Here is a 23,969-nt window from a genome sequence, read left to right on the forward strand (position 1 = left end):
TGTGTATATGTGTGTGTGTGTGTATACATATATGTATACACACACACACACTAATGTATGTATGTATGTATGCCTATATAAATCTGTTTAAAGCTTTTCTTATCCATTCTTGTCCAGCTTTTCCAAAGTCCCACCTGATCTGATTATTTCCATCCTTATAATTCCTCTAACCATAACCCAGTGATATAGTATTTCTCACTAACATGAACTCCTACACTATATTTATAAATTACAGTGATTCTGCAATCTCTCTTCCTCTCTCTCTCATACACACATAATACAATGTCACCATCCGTTTCATTTCAAAATGTCAAAAAGCTGGCCCAGTAGTATCAGTTCAGAGATAAATGAGAGCAGGTGAGAAGTGCCTAATTATTTAATTTGCAGGGTGCATGCTCTTTACGAATGTGCATCTTCGTCCTCATTTCCAAAGCATTTTACCCACTGCACGCTGCAAATGTTATATCTATGACCAACAACCTTGTGATTCTAACTATATCCTGCTGAATTAAATAGACAGAGGAACCAAGGAAAGGAATGTGGCTTTTTTTCCTAGTGTGTTAATTTGAAATCCATGGACAGAGGAAAACAAGCAGACTGTCACGAAGATCTGAAAACTTAATGAAAGAGGCAGAAAGACTTCCCCCCCCCCCCAAAAAAAAAGCTGAATCAAAAAAAGGAGGAAACAAAGTTAAAAGCATTTTGGGAGTGAATATGTATTATTATTCAAAAGATTCTTTAAGTGGATGTACAGTTGAAACCAGAACTATCCCTTTTGGGCTCGATGGACCAACAACCTGAAAGCAAACACGAGACTTTTCTTTTGTATATGATAACAATTGAAGTGAATATTTGTAGCTCAGGGTTGAACTGTGGAGTCCTTGGTGCTCTCTGAGCCCTGTTGTTTTCTTGTAGACGTCTCATTGCCAGACTAGGCAACATCTTCAGTGCAAAGAGGATATGATAACAGCAACAAGACTTTCGTATGCACAAAGATGGAAAGATGCACAAATTCCCACACTGGAAGAATGAATGGTGAAATTGATGGAGTTGGCTCAGATGGCAAAACTGACAGCACTCATAGAAGACCACCACATGATGGGATTTGTTTCTACTTGGAAACTGCTTTCGGACTATTTGCTTGTAACTGAAAAAAAAATGAAGTATTGCTTTTCGGTTTTGATGATTAATAGGTTTGTTTTTATAGAAATAATGTTGATTGAGGTTCAATCTTTTACCTTTATTGTAAACCGCGCAGAGTCCCTCCTATGAGGGGAGATGGGTGGTAGCAAAATTTGATGAATTAATTGATTACTTAATTAAGACTCGACGGCAACTAACAACAACAACAACAACAACAGATTAAGATAGTTCAATAAGTACTCATATCTGTGTTGGAGAAGATTGGAAGTCACCTTTTCCTTATTTTCTCTGCTGTTCTTGCACTTTTTAACGTTTTCTTTGTCTTTTTTCTTCTTTGTACTCTAGCTTTTCTGTGTTTTGCATTTTAACTTTTTTTCCAAAACTTTAATAAAGCTCTTATTAAAAGAAAAAAGGAGGAACCGTTTGTTACTATGTGTTTGGAAGAGCAGGTGACCTAGATAGAAAAATTGCAGGCACCTGGGCTGCCTTCTGCCCCTCCTGTTGGAGCCTTCTCCCCAGGGACAGCATGGCAGGGTTGCCAGTAAAGCTGCAACCTTGAAACAGGTGAGAGGGGAGAACGGAGGAGACACAGTGTTTCCAAAGCTCTGCAGCCAGCAGCAAACAGAGAAAAACAGCTGAATAAAAGGTGTTTTTTTTTTTTCCCCTTCAAAGGGATTGAATGGTCCAGAGGAAAAGAAGATTACAGGCACAGCAAGGAAAAGGGCAAGTACAAAAGCACAACGTGGAAAGTTGCAAGTACGCTACATGCTGGCCAGAAACAGAGAAGAAAAAAAGCAGAAGAAACTTCAGAGAGAAGGATGAAGGTGGAACTGTGTTTGTAAGAAGAAACTATTGTTATACAGTATAATAGCATTATTACAGAGTGTAGTATTGTAATAGTAATTGAATAGTAATATAATAATTGTAATTGGTATAGTAATAGTAATAGTAATTAGCATAGTAATATAGGAAAATAGTAATAGAATTATAGGATAGAGGCAATAGACAACACTCCCATATAGACTTGTAAGTTTCATATTTCACTTTTCTATCTTGTTTTATTTTTTTAAAAATAAATCATCTCCCCAACCCTTATAGGGAGATATAAAAAGCCTACCTGCCCACAGTCCACTGGTTTTGTGGATCTTTTGAATCTGGGTCGATCTAATTGGGTACAGATTGAAAAAGAACCCTTGACACTATGGTGTTTTTATGATGGAGCAATTCAATTCAAATTAAATATCTGCTTGTTAACCTTGATGACTTAAAAGAAAAATCTGAGCATGTGAGGTTTAATATTTTAAGTTTACTTAAAATGCAGCATCAATGGGACTTTGGCATCACATGGAATTTGCCTCTGCTACTCTGCCTCTAAGCCATTGATTTGAAAATAAGCACCATTTTGCTCTAGAACAGTAAATCTAACCAGAAAAATACACTTTTCACTCGACTTTGTGTAATTCTAGTTTCATTGCTAGGCCTAGAGTACTGGTAAAGATGCAGCACTCTGCATCTGAGAGGTGTCCCAAGTTTGGTGACAAATATACCACCCCACACATACATACACCTCTTAAAAAAAAATATTAGTGCATATTCTGTCCTGCTCTGTACAGCAGCTTCATCAAATGTCCAAATGATTTTCTGTCCAATTACAAGAAACTGCTCTGTGGGAAGGATTGGAAAGCGTAAACGCCAGGTGAAGAACAACCCAGGGGCCTGTTCTAGCTGGACTCACTTTCCCCACCAACAGTACTTCTGTCACCAACCACTCTGTGGGAAGCATCTTAGAAGTCAACTCATTATTGTCCATATTTAAACACATTATCTTTGTCATCCTTAATACTGATTATAAAGGCTGGAGATGGAGATCTGTATTTGGAAAGCTGGGATACACAAAATGGGGAGAATTAAAAGATATATATTAATAAAAACAAAGCAAAGAAGAAAAAGTCCCTCTTTTGGGGGAGATGGGCGGTAATTAAATTTGAATAATAAATTAAATTTGAATAATAATGAAACAGCATTGGGTGTAGAATTTGGAAAGAGGTACTAAAAAGTTTTAAATAAATTAGGGTTGGGGGATTCCGAAGTATGGGCGACTACAACCCAGGATCTACTTAATCCATCCACTGGTCTATTCTCTCTGGATCTGTAATATGAATTATAATACTGGTGTACCCCTGATCATTAGAAGGATTTACAGTATATGAGAGTATTTGCAGGCCCACAAATACTAAGTGTTATTATCAGTGGCATGGCCTGGATCACAAGCTTCTTCTGTCCTTATCAGTGGATTGTGCTAGTTGTTTATCTAAAACAATTTTTAATTTAAGGCTATTCCAGGTTACCACATTCCACAAAAGGAGCCATCACGGATGATGCCCTTTATAACTTCAAGTGCTACCGTGATTCTTTTCTTTACTTTGAAAACAAGCATTCACCACATCTGTGCAAGAATTACACTTGGAATTTTTGCTATTAAGTGGATTATTTCAACCAAGCTTATTTCTGGCCCAATTTCATAGGAAAATTAAACTAACATTTAGTGCAATTTCTCAGATAGGCCCATCTGCATTATGCATATTGTAAGGGGGGTGGTATTTTAACATTTACTGTACTTAACATTAAGTGTAGGCCTAAATGAATCATAGCGGGTGGGAGTTGGGAGAACAGGGCAGCAATGTTTGAGTTCAACGCCATTCTCAAATGCCAAATGAGATTTGCATTTACCTTAGTACAGATGTTAAATTAACTAGAAATGTATAGAGGGAAAATGCTGTTATTAAATAGAATAATTCTGCCGAAATTTACTATAATAATTCTGCCCATGATTGGAATACTCAGAGGAAAGGATCTAATATCATATGCTATTTAAAAAACGCCTTGATCCTGAAATACAGTATGTTATCTCTTTAAGATCTTTCTGTGTGGTTAATAGCAAGGGACAACCATTATAACTATGTCACTGTGATTACTGTGCGTGCAAATATATATATAAAAATATTAAACCACCAAGGTGACAGAGTCAACGGGCTTGCAAAAATGTATGAAGTTTCTCATTTGAGGCCGAGCTAACAGTTTCATATATTTTAAACTTGCTTCTGCAGAGAAACTGTATAGAAACTGATCCACACACACTTCTTTTATAATGGCACTTTTAAACTCTCTTGCTTCATTCCTTGAAATATTTCTTGCCTTCCCACCTCTTCTTTTGAAGCAGACAGTCTGCAATCTTACAGTAAATCTCCTGAGCAAGGATAGAGAGAGTGACAGATTTTATATTATTTTTATGATGAGAATTCAAGGAAAAAGTACGACTGACGTCTTGCATAGGAAATCTTGCAAGAAAAGGAAGAACACTTAATCGGGGGAATATTATCTGGGCTGAGGACCAGATCACACTGGAGCTGAAAGAAGTAGAAGTGGTTAGGTAAAGCCAGAAGGGTAACAGTTAGATAGTCAGATATTAAAATGCTGTTAACTTCAAGGATTAAAGGAAGCCTCCCAGGCTTCCATATCTTCAATTCTTTGTGATGTTTTGGAATGCAGCTCTCATAGCATTCCAACAGCTGACGGATGCCAAGTACTGTAGACTGAAATATCCCATAAGGCCTTGCTTTCTGCCCAGTGATTTACTAATACCAGGAACATACACACTTTAGTTAACCTCTGCCCCACAAAAATAAATAAATAATAAACCCACTTCCTTGGGGAGAACTGAGATAAACACTATTATCCCTTATTACAGCCCTGCTCCCAGTTAAAATGCTTCAAAGCCACACTACCTTCAATGAGACTTACACATCCAAATTTTGTCTATCTAGCTTCCTTTCCCAATCATTGCTGCCCGCTGGTTCCAAGTACCATGAGCTAAGGGAATCCCCACTCCCTCAAAACAATTTCATACTCATTTGTAGGGGTATGCAAAATGTTTTAAGCTTTGAATGTTCTAAGCATAGAAACATCTTTGAAATGGGCCATTCAAGTGTTCCACAAAGAATGGAAAGGAGCTAACATTCTAAGAGGTTTGTTTGGAAATCAGAACAAATGCTTGAGTCATTTCTAGTTTTGTTCCCACAGAATATATAAAACTGAACTCCTCCTGTGGAGTTTTGTTCCAAGCTCAAAACAAAACATGTTTCCCGTTTGGTACACATCCCTAGCATTTTAATGGGTGCTTACTCTGAATCTTCTCCTTATTATAATTTGTCTTTTAAAAAGAAAATCTTATCAGTGAAGATTCCATTACTTTTCAAGTTAACTACAATTGCATAAGAGGATGTTTTAAAAATATTTTGGCTCTTTAAATATTTAAATATTTGCATGCATGGCCCAAATCTGATTTTCGTTATCTAAAGAGCAACTGTGGGGATGGGGAACAAGGTTGGATTACTGCCATAATTTATGGCACATCTGGCTGTAACTCACCATGCAAAATAATTGCTTTGCTACAGATGATCAGGAAAACAGGATCTTGAATAATGAAATTGCATGGTGTAAGACCTAACTAGAGAGCTAGCAGGTTTCAGAGCCTGATTATGTGCCATCAAGTCAGTGTCAACTCTTAGCAACTACATAGATAGATTTTCTCCAGGATGATCTTCAATCATAAAATTGCTATATGCACAGAACATGCCAGACCCAGATTAGTTAAACCTTGGTCTACTGAATTAATCTGAATGAACTAGTTTATGCAACATGCCAAACCCAGGCTAGCAAACAAATTGCTGCAGTCACATAGCAAGCTATGTTCAAACAAACTAGAATATGATTTAACATAATGGTTTGGTTCACCTAACATGTGAAGACAATGGCTGGATTTATAGTTCAGTAAAGTTACTGAACTATAAATTACCTCACTCCATTTTGGTTTACCCTAATATGAATTAGAAATTAATCTCTCTGGCTATGCTGACTAGCACACAGGTCCATGAACTAGCCAAACATATTTTGGTCAAATAGGTTGTGCAAACCCAGCTAAAGTTAGTAGTGTCAGCCTCTGGATTATCCAGGTCTGGTGTAAATCCCAGGAGCTGGCCTTTCCATTTTTGCTCAGTTCAACAATTGTTCCTTCTGCCTGCTGCAATTAAGTTCCAGAAAATGGAAATAACTTACATCTGCATCATAGTGACAGCACACATGCAAGCAATAGCACCCACTTTTGGCAACTAATCTCAGGTGCTCTTAGGTTGAAGACAACTTACTTCATGTCTGGGTTTAAGCAAGGCTAGAAATATCATTACCCCTAGCCTGAAATATCTTGTAAAGATATCCAGGATGATGACTCTAAGAACATGTGATAGGTCTGATAGTGTACAAATTAACAAATGCACAAGAAGAAAGAATTGAATCTTGAGACATTACATTAAATGGGGAACCAGCTGTCTCCAGATGTTGCTTACTAGCTTCAATCTCATCATCCCTGGGGCTCATGGAATCCAAAAACTTCTGGAGGGTTACAGTTGCTGCCTTAAGTTTGACCCAATCCATTTTATCAGTTGTGTTATGTGTGTTTTGTATTTCTCATTTTGTTTTCCATTTCATTGTGCTGCAAGCATCTGACCACAGTCAGTTCTCTGGCCCACAAACGTTTCTAACATAATACATATACTATTTTCTAAGACTTTGTTACCTTTTGCTTTCTCCAGGAAAGCAAATCTCTTAGAAGTATTGTTGTAGATATGACATCAGTAATTACTTTAAGCACTGTAACATCTCCAACATAAACTGTTTTGATTCTTCATTTTTTAATAGGGTGATTGTGAGAGAGAGAGACAAAGGAAACGTGTGTGTGTGTGTGTACATAGACATACACACATACGCTTTTATTCATCTGGGGAGAGAGGAAGAATATTGATATTTCAATTATTTGATTTAATTACCAAAGGACTGATTATATTTTAAATTATTCTCATGTTTAAGTAACATATAAAAAGTTGGTTCCTGAAATACAACCCAGATGATGCATTTATTTTTCAAGACACATCTTTCTGAGATGTCATTAAAATACAGTATAATAGAATTATGTCTGCTAAGAATTCCAAGGTTAGTTTCAGACTTATGCTAAGAACAGACCTTTTAAAATGAATGGAACAAATTAGTTATAATTTATGTACATCTAATTAATTTCAATGGGTCTGCCTGAAATAAGTCCAAACCAAGATCCAGCCTATTGGCTCAATGCATACATTGCACTAAGCTTGGATTGCTTTAATCATAATTTGTTGATTAAGTCACAATGGCTTGCTGTACCCTAAGCCATAAATCATGGCTAAATAACTCATTATGGTCTAGCATGATATGCAGATGTTACCATCTCAAACGCCTATATGCAATTAAAAAGAAGCTTTCTCTCCATATTTTGACTTCTATTCATGTCTATTCTATTCAATCAGGACACACTTGTCCTGATTCAGCAATCTCTTGTAGATACTGTGTTTGCTCCATTGAAGTGAGTGAGAAAACTCACACATGTGGGAAGTCATTTTGAACATTTAGCTTACACATGGAGGAACAAATGAAAATGTTAGCTGGAAATAAAATTGAACTGTTCAAAACAATGTCATTATTTATATATTGAATATTATTATATGTCATTTAGAGAATGTTTTCTAATTTCTGACTGTGTGAATGAATGGGGATAGGAGACTAAACCTGTGTCCCAAGTTGCATCTATCCACAGCACAAGCTTGGCCCAACAACATTTTTAACTACTGTGTCTCCAAAATTTTGTCTTCATCTCATGATCAGCCCTTGAAATAGGCAGGCTTAGGTTTTCCTTAGCTGCATTAGTGTTAAAGAAATTCTTTTCTCTTAATCCAACAGCATCCCAGGGTGGTATTCAGAGTATGAAATCTTTTAGGTTTTGCCATTCATTATCTTGGAGGGAAGTTGGGTGACAGGAAGCATCTGAGAACAGGAGCAGTAGAAATGGGATAGGGATAAGCAATGGGAAAAGCAAATCCCATGCTGGTGTAGTTTTCTGGAGAGAGTACCATTCATTCATTCATTCATTCATTCATTCATTCATTCATTCATTCATTCATTTTATGTAGCCCCCCATCTCAAACCAGTGACTCTGGGCAGCTGACAATCATAAAAACTATTACTCAGTAGTGAGGAAAGGTCCTAAGAGAAGGAGAAAGACAGGGGAAAGAAGTGGGGAACTTCTACTTTCTAAGCTTGTGAAGCATCTCATGATACATTCCAAGGTAACAGCACCCAAATAAGATGATGGCTCATTAGTCTATAGATGCCAAAACATGTCAACTGTAGTAGGACTATATAGAAGAAAAGCCTGAGATTTCTTGGAAACTACCAAGACTTGATTTAGGGAGACCAGGGATAGGATCCTGCAGAAAGCCACAGAGAAAAACTTGAGGGAGCTAGCCAGAGGCAACGTTAAACCCGAGCAACAGCAAAAGCATGAGAAAGAAGCTCAGAAGTCTCCTAATTCAATACAGCATAAGAGGGAAGGATGGAAAAACTCAGGCTTTCAAGATTTTGTTACTATAGCCTATATCAATAAAATGTTTGTTGTTGTTTATTTGTTTAGTCGCTTCCGACTCTTCGTGACTTCATGGACCAACCCACGCCAGAACTTCCTGTCAGTCATCAACACCCCCAGCTCCCCCAGGGATGAGTCCGTCACCACTAGAATATCATCCATCCATCTTGCCCTTGGTCGGCCCCTCTTCCTTTTGCCTTCCACTCTCCCTAGCATCAGCATCTTCTCCAGGGTGTCCTGTCTTCTGTGGCCAAAGTATTTCAGTTTTGCCTTTAATATCGTTCCCTCAAGTGAGCAGTCTGGCTTTATTTCCTGGAGGATGGACTGGTTGGATCTTCTTGCAGTCCAAGGCACTCTCAGAATTTTCCTCCAACACCACAGTTCAAAAGCATCGATCTTCCTTCTCTCAGCCTTCCTTGTGGTCCAGCTCTTGCAGCCATATGTTACTATGGGGAACACCATTGCTTTAACTGTGGACCTTTGTTGTCAGTGTGATTTCTCTGCTCTTAACTACTTTATCGAGATTTGTCATTGCTCTTCTCCCAAGGATTAAGCGTCTTCTGATTTCCTGACTGCAGTCAGCATCTGCAGTAATCTTTGCACCTAGGAATACAAAGTCTTTCACTGCTTCTACATTTTCTCCCTCTATTTGCCAGTTATCAATCAAGCTGGTTGCCATAATCTTGGTTTTTTTGAGGTTTAGCTGAAAGCCAGCTTTTGCACTTTCTTCTTTCACCATCATAAGGCTCCTCAGTTCCTCTTCACTTTCAGCCATCAAAGTGGTATCATCTGCATATCTGAGATTGTTAATGTTTCTTCCAGAGATTTTAACTCCAGCCTTGGATTCCTCAAGGCCAGCTTGTCGCATGATGTGTTCTGCATACAAGTTGAATAGATAGGGTGAGAGTATACAGCCCTGCCGTACTCCTTTCCCAATCTTAAACCAGTCCGTTGTTCCGGGGTCTGTTCTTAGTGTTGCTACTTGGTCGTTATACAGATTCTTCAGGAGGCAGACAAGATGACTTGGTATCCCCATACCACTAAGAACTTGCCACAATTTGTTATGGTCCACACAGTCAAAGGCTTTAGAATAGTCAATAAAACAGAAATAGATGTTTTTTTCTGAAACTCCCTGGCGCTTTCCATTATCCAGCAGATATTGGCAATTTGGTCTCTAGTTCCTCTGCCTTTACTAAACCCAGCTTGTACATCTGGCAATTCTCACTCCATGAATTGCTGAAGTCTACCTTGCAGGATCTTGAGCATTACCTTACTGGCATGTGAAATGAGTGCCACTGTTCGATAGTTTGAACATTCTTTAGTGTTTCCCTTTTTTGGTATGGGGATATAAGTTGATTTTTTCCAGTCTGATGGCCATTCTTGTGTTTTCCAAATTTGCTGGCATATAGCATGCATTACCTTGACAGCATCATCTTGCAAGATTTTGAACAGTTCAGCTGGGATGCCGTCGTCTCCTGCTGCCTTGTTATTAGCAATGCTTCTTAAGGCCCATTCAACCTCACTGTTCAGGATGTCTGGCTCTAGCTCACTGACCACACCATCAAAGCTATCCCTGATATTGTTATCCTTCCTATACAGGTCTTCTGTATGTCCTTGCCACCTTTTCTTGATCTCTTCTTCTTCTGTTAGGTCCTTGCCATCTTTGTTTTTGGTCATACCCATTTTTGCTTGGAATTTACCTCCAATGTTTTTAATTTTCTGGAAGAGGTCTCTTGTCCTTCCTATTCTATTGTCTTCTTCCACTTCCGTGCATTGCTTGTTTAAAAATGATTCCTTATCTCTTCTGGCTAACCTCTGGAATTTTGCATTTAATTGGGCATATCTCCCCCTATCGCTGTTGCCTTTTGCTTTCCTTCTTTCCTGGGCTACTTCTAGTGTCTCAGCAGACAGCCATTTTGCCTGCTTGGTTTTCTCTTTCTTTGGGATGTATTTTGTTGCCGCCTTCTGAACAATGTTGCAAACTTCTGTCCAGAGTTCTTCCGGGACCCTATTTACTAAGTCCAGTCCCTTAAATCGATTCTTTACCTCCACTGCATATTCCTTAGGAATATTAGTGAGCTCATATCTAGCTGATCTGTGGGTCTTCCCTAATCTCTTTAGTCTGATCCTAAATTATGCAAGAAGAGGTTCATGATCTGAACTACAGTCAGCTCCAGGTCTTGTTTTTACCGACTGTATAGATGTCCTCCACCTTTGGCTACAAAGGATGTAGTCAATCTGATTTCGGTGTTGTCCATCTGGTGAAGTCCATGTATAAAGCCATCTCTTAGGTTGTTGGAAGAGAGTGTTTGTTATGCAGAATGAGTTGTCTTGGCAAAATTCTATCAGCCTATGTCCTGCTTGTTTTGTTCTCCCAGGCCATGCTTACCTGTAATTCCAGGTGTCATTTGACTGCCCACCTTAGCATTCCAGTCTCCTGTGATGAAAATAACATCTCTTTTAGGCGTGTTGTCCATTAGGTGCTGCAGATCCTCATAGAACTGCTCTACTTCAGTTTCTTCAGCATCTGTGGTTGGGGCATATATTTGGATCACTGTGATGTTAGATGGCTTGCCCTGAATTCGAATTGAGATCATTCTGTCATTTTTTGGATTGTATCCAAGCACTGCTTTAGCCACTTTACTATTAATTATGAATGCTACTCCATTTCTTCTTTGGTCCTCTTGTCCACAGTAGTAGATCCGGTGGTCATTTGATGTGAAGTGGCCCATTCCAGTCCATTTCAGTTCACTGACGCCCAAAATGTCTATCTTTAATCTTGACATCTCACCAATAACCACATCCAATTTGCCCTGGCTCATAGATCTTACATTCCAGGTTCCAATGGTGTGTTGATCCTTAGAACATCAGATTCGCCATCCATCACCAGCACCGTCGGCTGCTAGCCATCCTTTTGGCTTTGAGCTAGTTGCGTCATCACGTCTGGGGCTAGTTGAACTCATCCTCTGGTCCTCCCCAGTAGCATTTTGACCATCTTCCGACCTGGGGGTCTCATCTTCCGATGGTATACCGACATATCTCCTGTTGTACTGATCCATTTAGTTTTCATGGCAAGAATACTGGGGTGGGTTGCCATTACCTTCCCCAGGGATCGCATTTAGTCTGACCTCTCTGTCATGACCTTCCCGTCTTGGGTGGCCCTTCACGGTTTAGCTCATGGCATCATTGAGGTGCTCAAGCTCCAGCACCACGACAAGCTAACGATCCTTTGCTGAAGCAATAAAATGTAGTTCTAGTCAGATTTGTGGGGTGTGTTTTCTGACCTGCTCCCCCTAAAGGGCTGACATCAGTCTTAAAAGCCTCACTGAGTTCTCCCCTCAGTCATCTTCCCCAAGGTAATAGCCATGGCTCTCTACAGAGCCTAAAGATCCCAAGTTTGCAATCCCATGTTTGTGATCCTCAATGCATCCCCAGATTTCACAGCTGAAGATCAATAATACTATTTTCCTAGAGAATTTTTGTTCACAATAATTCCATCACTTGAAGCTCCCCACAAAGACCTCTCCCTGCCAAAAAAAGGTTTAGTTTTGCCCACTCCAGTCCTCATTTCTGGTGACCAATGAATAAATAAATAATTCTACAAAGGTCAGTTTTGGTCATACAAAAAATCCTGTCCCTAAGGTAGACTCCTTTACTGAAGGTGTAGGGTACCTGTGGACCTCAAGATACTGCTGAAGCATGGCAAGCTATAAGGGAGGGTGGGAATTATAGTTCAACAATAACTGAAAGATCTCAGATTCCGTACCCTTTCACTGAAGATCTGTAATGGTAGACATACATAACTGAAATCTCCCTTGCTAAGAAATACCTGCTTCTCTTTCAAAACACAGCTGAAAGACAGTGTTGAGGTGTTCTAGCACAGGTGATAAATCTCAGATTGCATGACCTGTTTGGACACCTCTGGAAGAGCCTAGTTTAGGCAGGGGGCAATTTTCATGGAAGTAACAGTGAAGTCAAAATATTTGGTTAGTATCTAATCTAAACTGAATATGTACCCTATAAAATGCCCTAGAATCCATGTAAAAGTTGAAAACTTTCTTACCTGATTACTTACTGTAGAATGTGTGTGTGTGTGAGAGAGAGAGGGGGGGCGGGATTTCAGCTATGTTTGTCTACCGTTACAGATCTTCAATGAAAGGGTACAGAATCTGAGATCTTTCAGTTTTTATTGGACTATAATTCTCACAACAGTCTTCATCATGATGACCATTGGCTGAGAATGATGAGAGTCATAACCATTGAAAACCTCAGGAACCACCCTAAATGATTCCAATAAATACTACATGCAATTCAATTCAGTATTCCAGTAGATAAAATAAGAACTCTAAATCAACTTAGAAGAAAAATGCCTATATGTCATTCTTCTGTGTAGGCTAGTTTATGAGGGCATGACCTGGAAACATGTCCTATAAATATTAGATTAAATGTTTATTTTAAAACTTGCAAGGCCATGTATTCATCCCCTAAAGGGTGGTCTATATAAAAGCCATTAAGTATAAGAAAGAAAGAAAGAAAGAAAGAAAGAAAGAAAGAAAGAAAGAAAGAAAGAAAGAAAGAAAGAAAAAGTCTAAACATTAATGCAGTTCCTACAACTAAACAAAGAAAAAATGAAATGTTCAAATGCTTGTATGTGTAAAAAAGGCTTTAATCTGATGTCAAAAAGATCCCAGTAATGGTATTAGGTGTACCTTATTATTATGAGTAAATCAACATCCATGGAGCCACTTAGGAACTCCCATTTCATTAAAAGCTTTTGCAACACATTAAAATAAAACATTCCAAGGGGAATATTATGTTTGGTCAGAACTATTCAAGTCACCTTGGAGGATAAAGTTTTCTGAAGTTTGCCCATTTTTAGTTCACAGTAGAAATACTAGGAGTAAGCTCATTCTTCTAAATCTCCCATTCTTCTATTTTTCCAACATCTGAAGTATGGCCAAAGGCTTCTCATAAAACTAAGGAAGAGAAAGAAAGGCTATTCTCTGTGTTCAGGTACCTTGGCATGATAGATATCTCAAAAGAAAGTTCTCAGTCATGTATATAATTCTACCATTAAACTATGGTTTATTCTTTGACCATCTGTATTCTGATAGAAACTCTTATTTAAGTTACAGCAAGACATCCCAAAAAATGGCAGTGGCAAACCATTGCCACCTTCATTCTCTGAATTTGTTGTTCTTCTTGTAGACATTTCATCACCAGGCTAGGTAGTGAAACATCTGCAACAAGAGAAGCAAGCTTAGAGAAGACCAAGGACCTGACAATTCAACCCTGAGCTTCATATATTCTCCACTATTGCACTTCCACATTCTTGCTAGAAAGATGACATGGATGGGTCCATGAAATCATCAAAAATCAAGCTCCATTTGAAGGAGATTTGTACTTACTTTTAAGCTGCTTCATTCAGCATGCTAAACTATATCCAAGTTAATACAGCACAATCACTGGGCCCATATAACGAGGTATATCCAAACAAATAAATCATAATCATGGTTGAACATGATGGTTTGACTTATGCAACATGTAGAGGCAATGACTGTTTTTCACAATGTGCTCAATTACAAATTACCATTTTACTCTAGCTTGCTTAGCATGTTGTGCACACCCAGCCTGAAGGTAGAGTTCCCCTTTTTGGGGGAGATAGGCGATAATAGAAATTTGAAAAATCAATCAATCAATCATCTATTCCTGGGCAGATGCTTCCTGTGGAAGAATGGAGCTGGAGCCAGTCGCTCCATTCCTCAGCCACACTGGGCTATCAAAATTCCACAAGTTTGTTGAAAACTCTGAGATGGAGTAATACAAGACTGAAAGTAATGCTAGAAAGACTGAGTAGAAAGATGTTAATCCTGACAAACTGCCTGAGCATTAGTCTGAACCACAACACGATTGAATTCAGTCTCCCCTGAGAGGGCAAACAATACCAGTGGTAACAAAACAGCTTTTCACATTGGCCTAAAAAGCTGACAGGCTTAGTGTTGAGTTAGAAAAGAGTGCCAGCGCCCTCTGGCGCTCATAAGCTTCAGCTCTTAATGAAATTATGACTGAAAGTAGACTGAAGTACATACAAATTTCTTGTTAATACAGCTCAAAGGCATGAAAGTGTAAAGAATGTTTTACCAAAAAACGAGACCCCTTATTAAAACAAACATGAAAACAGTACAATAATAAGTGCTGATACAATCCTCTCCTCATGTGGTATTATAAAACTGTGACCCATTCCAAGTTTTACTTTTAACAGGCTATAGCTTAAAGGACATAATAATGACTTTGTCAACTTTAAGGCAACACAAGATACTTTTAGACTTTGTTACTTACTGACTGATGTCACATAACTTCACACAGAAGAGAGAGAGAGAGAATTTGGTGGGACTTCCTCTCCGCTAGAAATGGAGAGGGTTACAGAGTGTTGGCCTGATATAAATGAATACACCATATTTAAGGTTTCCAACACATATTTCTAACTTGGATATGGCATCCTAATTAGGAGTATCGTTGCTAATTACACATCCCAACCCCCCCGCCCAAATCCATGGATATCCACAGGAAATGTTCATGTGAAATAGATAGGATGAAAAGTAGAGAGATCAAACAGCACCAGTTTTAAAGCTCAGGGATAGATACATATAGAGGCTGTCAATGAGAGCAGATATGGCCATCTAACTGGCCACTAAACTGGTGGCTTTCCTCAGCTCCATGATCATTTAAGAAGGCCCAAAGTTGCTGAGTTGCAATTCTCCCAGAAACAAGATACAGAGTCAAATTCTCCAGAAAATGATTTTTTTAATTCATCAGAAGGAATATCCAGAAATCCTTCACAGAACCTTGTTGTTCCATTATGAAGTCCTTCTTCCAAAGTAAACAAAGAGCAAGACTGGCTACTTGATAGCTATGCAAAAAAGCCTTCTCTGATTCACTTCTTTTGCTTAGTCAGATGCTCTGCATGTTTTAGGTTATTTGAACTCTGAATACAAATCTTTAATTAGCTGAAAAGACCATATATACGCTGATAGATATAGTACTAATTATACTTGGCCAGACTATCACATGTGTGTATTTGTGTGTAACATGAGACAGAGAAAATTATATATGGTTTCATTTCCATATTTACCCTCCTTTTATCCACATGTAATTACTTGACTGAAAACATACATTTTGTCAGGCCACCTCTGCAGTGGTCTTGCCCTGCCCTCAATAAGGAATCACCCAACATAATTTTGATTAAATTGTTATCCTTTCCCTAACTATTGATGCTGATTGTAGCAGTTCATTGCACTAATGAACTTAGCCAAATGTGCAAACTTTGTGCATTTCTGCAAAGTCAGGACTGAATAAGGAATGTATAAATAGTATTTCCACGTCATGCTATTCCTCTGGTTGCACTATTGGAATTAGTGTTTTAAATAGAAATTCTATAATGCAGAATTGCAACCACTGCACATTAATCAAAGGAGGCAAAGAGAGCTTTGTTGGCATCAGCAATGAGTGCCTTGTTTTTGTTTATAAGTTTGCAGAGGGATCTCTCTTCTTTCAGGCTGCAGTGAGGTCAGCTGCTTTGTAACTGCACTCCCACAAATATTTTCTGGGGGCTGGGGCATGCCATTTTAAAATGTGCTAAAGCAGCTCTAACAAGGATCACAATCTGCAGCTTTTGCCTGCATTCGAATTTCACCTCTACTTTACGGCCTCGTTTGCTAACCTGGATTGTGCTGAAGCCATGCTACTCAGTGCAGCGCAGAAGAAAATACTTCCACATACACTCACCACATTTCCCCAGTCCTTTCTTCCAAGGATAGAAAAAATGAAAACCATAAGAGCTGCAGAACTTGGGATGGTATTCATCAGAACACACTTAGGATTAATTGTCACACAAAAGCTCTACTCTTTGGCCAATATTAACTGGAGAAGATCAAGACTTCTGCATATGTTACCTAAGAAGGATGGTGTGTTTTTAAACACTAATGGAAGTGCTGGGGAGGTGAAGAGTAGATGCTAAGATTCTTGAGGAGGAGGAGGAGAGGAAGAAGAGGAGGAGGAGGAGGAGGAGGAAGACAACAGTCTGTGTTTTCAGGGTTCCTGACTCAGCCTAAGTCCACAGAAACCTTATGACTTGAACTCATGAAAATTATTGGTTTTCTTAACCTTCAGTTACTGGCCCATGAAATGCTCATTGTGGCATTATAAAAAATTAAGAGTAAGTTCTGGGAAGGCAGAAACTGTTTGCTTCTCCTCCCTGGAAGTTAAAGGTTGTTCTGAAAAAGTGACCTGATTTTGCTGAAGGAATGCCTCTGTCTTTGATAGGCAAATGCCCTACCACATCATTGCAGCATTCTCTTTTCAATGTTACCAACAACAACAACAAAAAAAGGTACAAAAAGGGAAATTCTCCCCCACCTCCCACCTTCTCCCACCCAATCACCCTGTGCCAACTAGCTTCTCCTTTCCGCTCAGCGCTGGTGAAATAAATATTTAAAGGTACTGATGATCAATGGGCATTGCTCCAAAAGGTAAAGTTGTTCTCCTGATGATGTCAGATTGCAAGATGGGGCTCTCGGCGGCCTCCCAGGAAGAGGCCGTTAAGCAGAGGGACCAAGAAGCTTCTAAGCCTGCTTTCTTTCCACCTTCCCTGTGGCTCAGATTTCCTAGAGATCAGCCAAAGGGTATAACGATTTCCCGACCAAGCCGCAGAAAGAGGCAGTTCGGGAGCAAGAATGGGGCCGTTGCAAACCCAGAATAAAAGTCTCTCTGGTGGAAAATCTCCCGAATCCCGGTTTGGAAAGAGTCTGGCCGCTTTCCCTCCTCCCCATACACATCACCAAGTATATTTGTGAATCGAGGCATTTGCTATTGAGTTTCTTCCTCCCCTCAAAAATACCCCCCACTGAAGGGTACCAGAGTTTAACCACTTTCTTTTCTACGGGGTTCCTGTTCATCGGAACGAGCAGTCTCGAGAGGGCTTTGCAAAGACGCCGCTGGAGACTCAGAGCTACGCGTCTGAGGACATACACACACACACACGCACGCACGCACACGCAGAGGGACAGCGAGAGAGAAAATGATGGGACCTGGAACTTAAAGATGTGCTTTGTAGTCCGATGGGAATTGGAGCAACCCAGAGAAAGCTCAAGATGCCTCTGGTGCCACGCACACATCCTTTTCAACGCCTCGACTGTTGCGCCGATTGGATTGTCTGACCCTCGCTGCTCCGCTAGCCGCGCTCGGCTTTAGCCAATTACGGGCGCGGATGCAAAAACCAAGGAACGGAATAAAGAAATCCCCCGAGCGCACTTTCAGGACACACACACACACCCCATACGCGGAGAGAGGGAGGGGGGACGAAAGCCCCAAACACCCCCTCCCCAGAGATCTTGAAGGCTCACTTTCTGCCTCCGAGTCTGCGCCTATTTAATTCTTCTCCAGCCCAGCTCGCTCGGCTATTCCCCTCTAAGCTCCGCTTTTGGCTGCCGGGCAGCCCCCCCCCCCCCAGCTTCCCCCTGCTTCTCCCCCTTCCCTTCCCGACGCCCTTGATGGCCGGGGCAAAGCCGAAAGCTCCGGTCCAACTCCTTCCGCAGCATCCTTCTGCCCCGTCGGCTCTCTCCTCTAACCCGCCGCCGAACAGACTTCACCCTCTTCATCCCCGGTCTTTCGCTCGCTTTCCGCCTTCCGAATCCGTCTCAAAGGAGCCCGGAATTAAGAAACACCCCCCTTCCCTTCCCCGAAATTTAGGGCGACCCGAGGCAGGCGGGGAGGCAGCCGTTACCTGGAAATCTGGCGGTCCCTGATTCTCCCTGGATCACCTCTGAAGGAAGGCGAGCCGACGAGTCCCATTCACAAGTAGAGGCGCAGTGTCTGCTGGTCCGCTCGCTCTCCAGCCTATTCCACTCCGCTGGCAACGGCGGCTGAATGAGGCTTAGAGCTAGTGGAAGGAATTAGAAACAGGAGGAGAGAGGGAGAGAGAGCTTGGGGGATGGGGGGAGAGGAGGGAGGCAAAGGGGGAGGGGGAAAGAGGGAGAGAGAAAAGGGAGAAGGCTGGAGGTTTGGCTTGGGATTCTTCTGCCAGAAAGAGCTGGGGTAACCTCAACACTACCCCCCCCCCCCCGGTTTCCCTCTCTCATCCCTTTGCTTGCCTTTTAAAAGGCAGATTTGGCTTTGGGGAAATGCTAGCCGGGCTGCCTGGTAGAGGAGAAGCTATGAGGAAGGAGCAGATCATCAGCCCTGGTCCCTCAGTCCGAGGCTCAGTGCAAACCATCTTGGGTCTCTAGGACAGTTTGCTATCAAGGCTTAGTCACTCCTGGAGGTTCCAACTCAGACATCTTCCTTTTTTCTTTTCAAACTCCAGATCCCTTCTTAATAAAGGATGGCTCCTAAAATTCATCCTAACTCCCCCCCACCCCCCTTGATTGATAGAAGATGTTGGATGCAACATTTCAAAGAAGGAAGGTGGTTCCTTGGCCTTCTCAGATGAATCTTCTTGCAAGGAAGAGGAAGGAGAGCAGGGCCAGATAAGGCAGGCTGATTTGGGGAATCGAGGCCCTAGCCCTGGAATCATGGCAAAACCAATCTCCATAATTCCTGACTTTTCACACCCAGATTCTAAGCCTGATATGGAGATTCAGCCACCCTACCCAGGAGAGCATCTCTGCTGCAACAAAGATGTACAAAATGCAGAGAGGCAAGAGTGTATAAGGTTGCTTGGAAGAGTCCCAAGGCATGGTGCTCTGTTGAGAATAAGGGGCCACTCAGGGTTCCAGACTCCCAAATAACCCACATTCTGGAACTAGCTGTAACCAGGCCCATACAGCTATGACTTTGAACTGTCTGACTCAATTGTGAAACCTTTAGGATGGAAAGAACAGGCAATGGCAGGATAAGCCTTCCTACCTCTTTGCATGTAGCCAGAACAACCAAGGGAACCTCTCTTCTCCCTAGAAGACATTATTTATAGAGAAGCAGTTGTCATGACCATAGCGATTGAATCTTTTAAAGTGTTGAGGATCAGAGAGACCAACCGTATGACCATCAGCCTCACTTGATGATCCAACCTCTTCTTGATCTGTATTGCTTGGAATTGCAGGTGAGGGAATTAGATTTCAGTGGTGTCAGTATAAAACTAAAACTGTGCATCTAAAACCAATATATCAGGAATAAGATAAACTTAGGGTTTTCTCCATGGAGTGGGAGATCTATATTTGTTGAGACACTTGTTGCTTTGGTTTTAATATAATGAACATATGGTCCCCTTACTTAAAATCTCAAGGGCTACTGGTAGAAGGGACCAAGAAGTGTAAGAGTACAACTTGTCATATTGCTTGGTTCCACATTTTTAGATTATTTCTTATGAGATATATACACACAGACACACAAACACACAAACACACATGTATCTACAAGAACAGAGGTCTGGAAAGATGTATAACCGATCACATATCAAATCATAAGATTTGGATATTAGGCAAGGAGACACAATGTGGGTTTTTTTTAGGTACATCACATCTCTGAAAGTATCAAATATTTTGGGCACTGAACATAATTTTGCCTTCAAACTGGAACATTTGGGGGTACCGGAAATGGTCTGATCTCAAAGTGGGCAAGTCCAACCTCAGAGCAAAGGCCAAAGGGGCTCACTTTGAGGGCAGAAGACTGGAATGTTTCAACCTCCAAACCTTTTGTACCTCGTACATACCTCTTTCCGTGCCTCTGTCCTTGTACGTACATATGTACATACATCAAATGAAATAATCTAAAAATGTGGAACCAAGGGTACAAAAGGTTTGGAGGTTGAAACCACACTGTGTCTCCTTGCCTAATACCCAATTTTTTGATTGTGATCAGTTATCGTTATCCCTGTCTACAAAGTGTCCCCTCCCTTTTTTTTTTTGGTGCCTTCCAGTCAATGTTGATTCTGGGTGACTGCCTGGACAAGTCTCTGTACTTTTCTTGGTAAGGTTTTTCAGAAGTGGCTTGTCATTGCCTCCTTCCTAGGGCTGAGAGAGAGTGACTGGCCCAAGGTCACCCAGCTGGCTTTGTGCCTAAGGCAGGACTAGAACTCACGGTCTCCTGGTTTCTAGCCTGGTGCCTTCACCATTACACCAAATTCACCCTTAAAAGTGCCCCTTAGTCCAGAATAATGGTTCCAAGGGCCCTGATACTGAACAGCAAAAATTATAGCAGTGGTATTGGGAAATCAAATCCTATGCAGACCAAGTGGGAACTACAGAAAATGGAAATTGCTGAGTTCAGTCAACTCTATCTATAAGCTAGTTACAGTGGACTAGCTTAGGGGTACAGTGCAGTCCATGACATATCCACCCATGTCTTCCATCACTTTGTACCCTGTTGCTATCCCACCCACCACCCACCCCCAATATCTGCCACTTAAATTGGATGCCCCACTCTACCTAAGGATAGGACTGGATCCAGCCTCTAGGGACACATCTTTCCTCACTCAAATTTCCCTCTCGTTCCAAATCACAAAGAAATTGTTTCTTATAGCATCATGTTTTTGTGATGCAGAGGAACATGCATGCCCAAAAGGATCCTCATTGTTATTAGGCTGGCACAAGACAGCTGCAATTTTGTTCGGTGAAGCATTCTACACTGTGGACACAACACCGTTCCCCTCACCCAGGTGCAGCAATGATGCTACTTGCCTCATCGAGGCATTTTGTATCTCTTGCACAGCCTCTTTGGCACTGCCAGTCACTCATGGGAAACTCCAGCAGAGGATTCTGCATGCACAGTGATCTTGTGGAAGGGTCTCCCCATGACTTACATGTTGAAGGAGGTCCTCACAATGAAGTTTCACTGCCTTATTAGAAGCAGGCAGATCTGTGAAGCGGTTTTGAAGGGCGCTGCAGGTGAAGCAAAGTCTAGTATATTTTATCAATATGCATGCATTTATATAGGATGGAGCAGATGCAAATTTGCTTGGAAAATGGGAAAACTGCTGCGAACAGACCTTCACAGTTTAGTTCTGGACTTTATAGACAACCACTTGGAAGAGAAATCAGGAAGACTGGAACCTACAGGAGAATAAAGGAATGGGGAAACCTAATTGTCCAAGCATTTGGCTCTTTGGAGCCAGAGATCACTCTCAGGGTAACACCCTTTTTGTTCTGTAAATCTGAGGACTAGAAACTTTCATTGCTTAAAAAAATGAATATAGAGATTCTTATTATTATGAATGAGCCTTCAAATTCAGTGTATGCCAGTCATTTAAGTGCTCTGGATGTAGCTTCCTTTGATTCTGAAGTTATTAGTAGGCTGTAAGGAAGGAGGAAGAGGGAAACTGCATATTCTTGAATATGGAGAGATAAACAGATACGGGAGGTCCAGATGGTTAATCTTTAAGTGAGAGGAAAGCGCTCAGGGGAGTTCACTAGGAAAGGAAGGAATGTGTCTGAAAAGCTATTTTTTTTTAATGAATCTATTTATCTTCCTGGAAAAAGAAAGGGAACCTTGTTGGAAAAGGATTTGGTAAGCTAGAACTTCAGCCTACTCCTCGGTGGTTCTGTAATGGTTCTAAAACAAACTACCCACTTAGAAAAGCTCTTTAAATATTTGGCTTTGATTGAAAGCAGATATTGCATTTGTGCATACATGAGTAGTTGTTTTGTTAGAGGAATCAAACATATTTCTTCCCCAATCACCATAGCCCAGGCCAAATCAGACAGAGCCACCTTCTTTCCCATTCCCTCCGGGCCCAAATGATATAAAATATATATTCTAAAATCAGGGGGCTAGAATATATTATGCAGATCCATGACAGTTGTGTTAACATAACTGATCTGATGTCTTATTGTGCTCTGAGGGTTTTGGTCAGAAAAATGGGAAAGGGATGGGAAAAAAAGAATGAAAAGAGGAACAAGAGATGTATGGCAAAGATGGAAGTGAGAATCAGAATCAAACAAATTAACAACAACAACAACAATGTATTCTCATCCTCCCTCTTGTTCCAGAAGAATGACTTCTGCCCACCATATGTGAAGCATCTCATTTCAGAAACTAATGATGGAGCTTCTAGAAATACTCAGAGGGAGATCTGCAAGAGACACACCAAGCATTGAGCTTAGGAGACGTGTCTGTTCCCATATGAAGTAGTGTCCTGAAGATAAAAAATCTGCCTTTTTAAAATCACTTCTCCAGTGGATAAAAGAAAATTTGCTTTCAACATTGCTTTCAAAGGAGAAAAGAGTTTGTGGGGAATTCTTACAAGAGGAGTGTGTTTTAATGATAGGAGGGGCAAAATACCTGCCTGAATGTCCTGTCTTTCCTTGTGCCACCATGTCTCTACTACTCTGCAGCATCTCTGGCTTTCAATTAATCCTGAGGAACATCTCACATGTGATTTTTTTTTCTCCAGAATGGAAAGTATATGTAGCCAGGAAGCTTTCAGACAGATGGAACGATACATAACAGAAAGCAACAATGCCACCAGTAGTACCTTCCTGCTACTCCAACAATAACCTCAAAAATGCCACCAAGAGAAATTTGAGAGATTCTGAAGCAGCTTGAGAATAAGGGGAAAAAATGGAAGTGCCTTTCACAGTGGAAGCCAACTTTCAGGCAGATTTCAGGACAGCATTAGTTTCAACATTGCCAAAAAGAGACTCATGAGCGCTTCTCTGCTGACACTGACAGCTGGTCTGGTTTCTAAACATTCTTAAGTTAGCCTGTCACTGTTTTGCTTTTTTTTTTCTTTCAAGAATAAAAAGCCACTCCCCACAACTGCATTAACCAAAAACACAGCAACTTTTTTTTTTATGTGCATAATTAATCTGTGGAGTTCCTTATCCCAAGGTGTGGTGATTGTCATTAACTTGAATGTCTTTAAAGGGGATTGGAGGAATTCATGGATGACAAGTCTGTCAAGGGTTGTTGGTGTTGAAGACTAGAAGTTATTTTGAAGTTGAAGGCAGCATGCCACCAAAAACAGCTGCAAGTGAAACTCCAGGAGAAGAATATGTCTCCATCTCCTCTTTGTAAGCCCCCCAGAGGCCAGATTGACACCTTCAAGATATTTTCAGGGTTTTGTTTTGTTTTTTTAAGCTTTAAAACCTATTATCACTTCCTCTTGGACACAGTGTTGTTTCCTGAATGGCCTCTTCTACTTCATCTCATTCTCTAAATCAAATTGATCTATGACATGCCCATTCATTTTATCCCTTGTGTCAGAGCTTTACCCAGGGCACAGAAATAAATCGTTTTCTCTAGAAATTCAAACATTCACTCAGGGGCTATCAGTGAAGAGTCAAGGACAAGGCTTGGAAAGATAAGTTGCTTTTATTGCAAATGCTGA

General features: G+C 40.7%; 1 protein-coding gene across 1 annotated transcript in view; it reads right to left on the bottom strand.

The window, feature by feature from the left end:
* Window positions 1-18,556, bottom strand: part of CDH11 (cadherin 11) — a 121,144-nt gene extending 102,588 nt beyond the window's left edge. The window contains exon 1 of the mRNA XM_063312713.1: window positions 18,432-18,556. The gene's annotated coding sequence lies outside the window, so the exon portion shown is untranslated. The remainder of the gene's footprint in view (window positions 1-18,431) is intronic.
* Window positions 18,557-23,969: the final 5,413 nt, after the last annotated feature.

Source organism: Candoia aspera, chromosome 11, assembly GCF_035149785.1.
Source record: "Candoia aspera isolate rCanAsp1 chromosome 11, rCanAsp1.hap2, whole genome shotgun sequence".
Lineage (NCBI taxonomy): Eukaryota > Metazoa > Chordata > Lepidosauria > Squamata > Boidae > Candoia > Candoia aspera.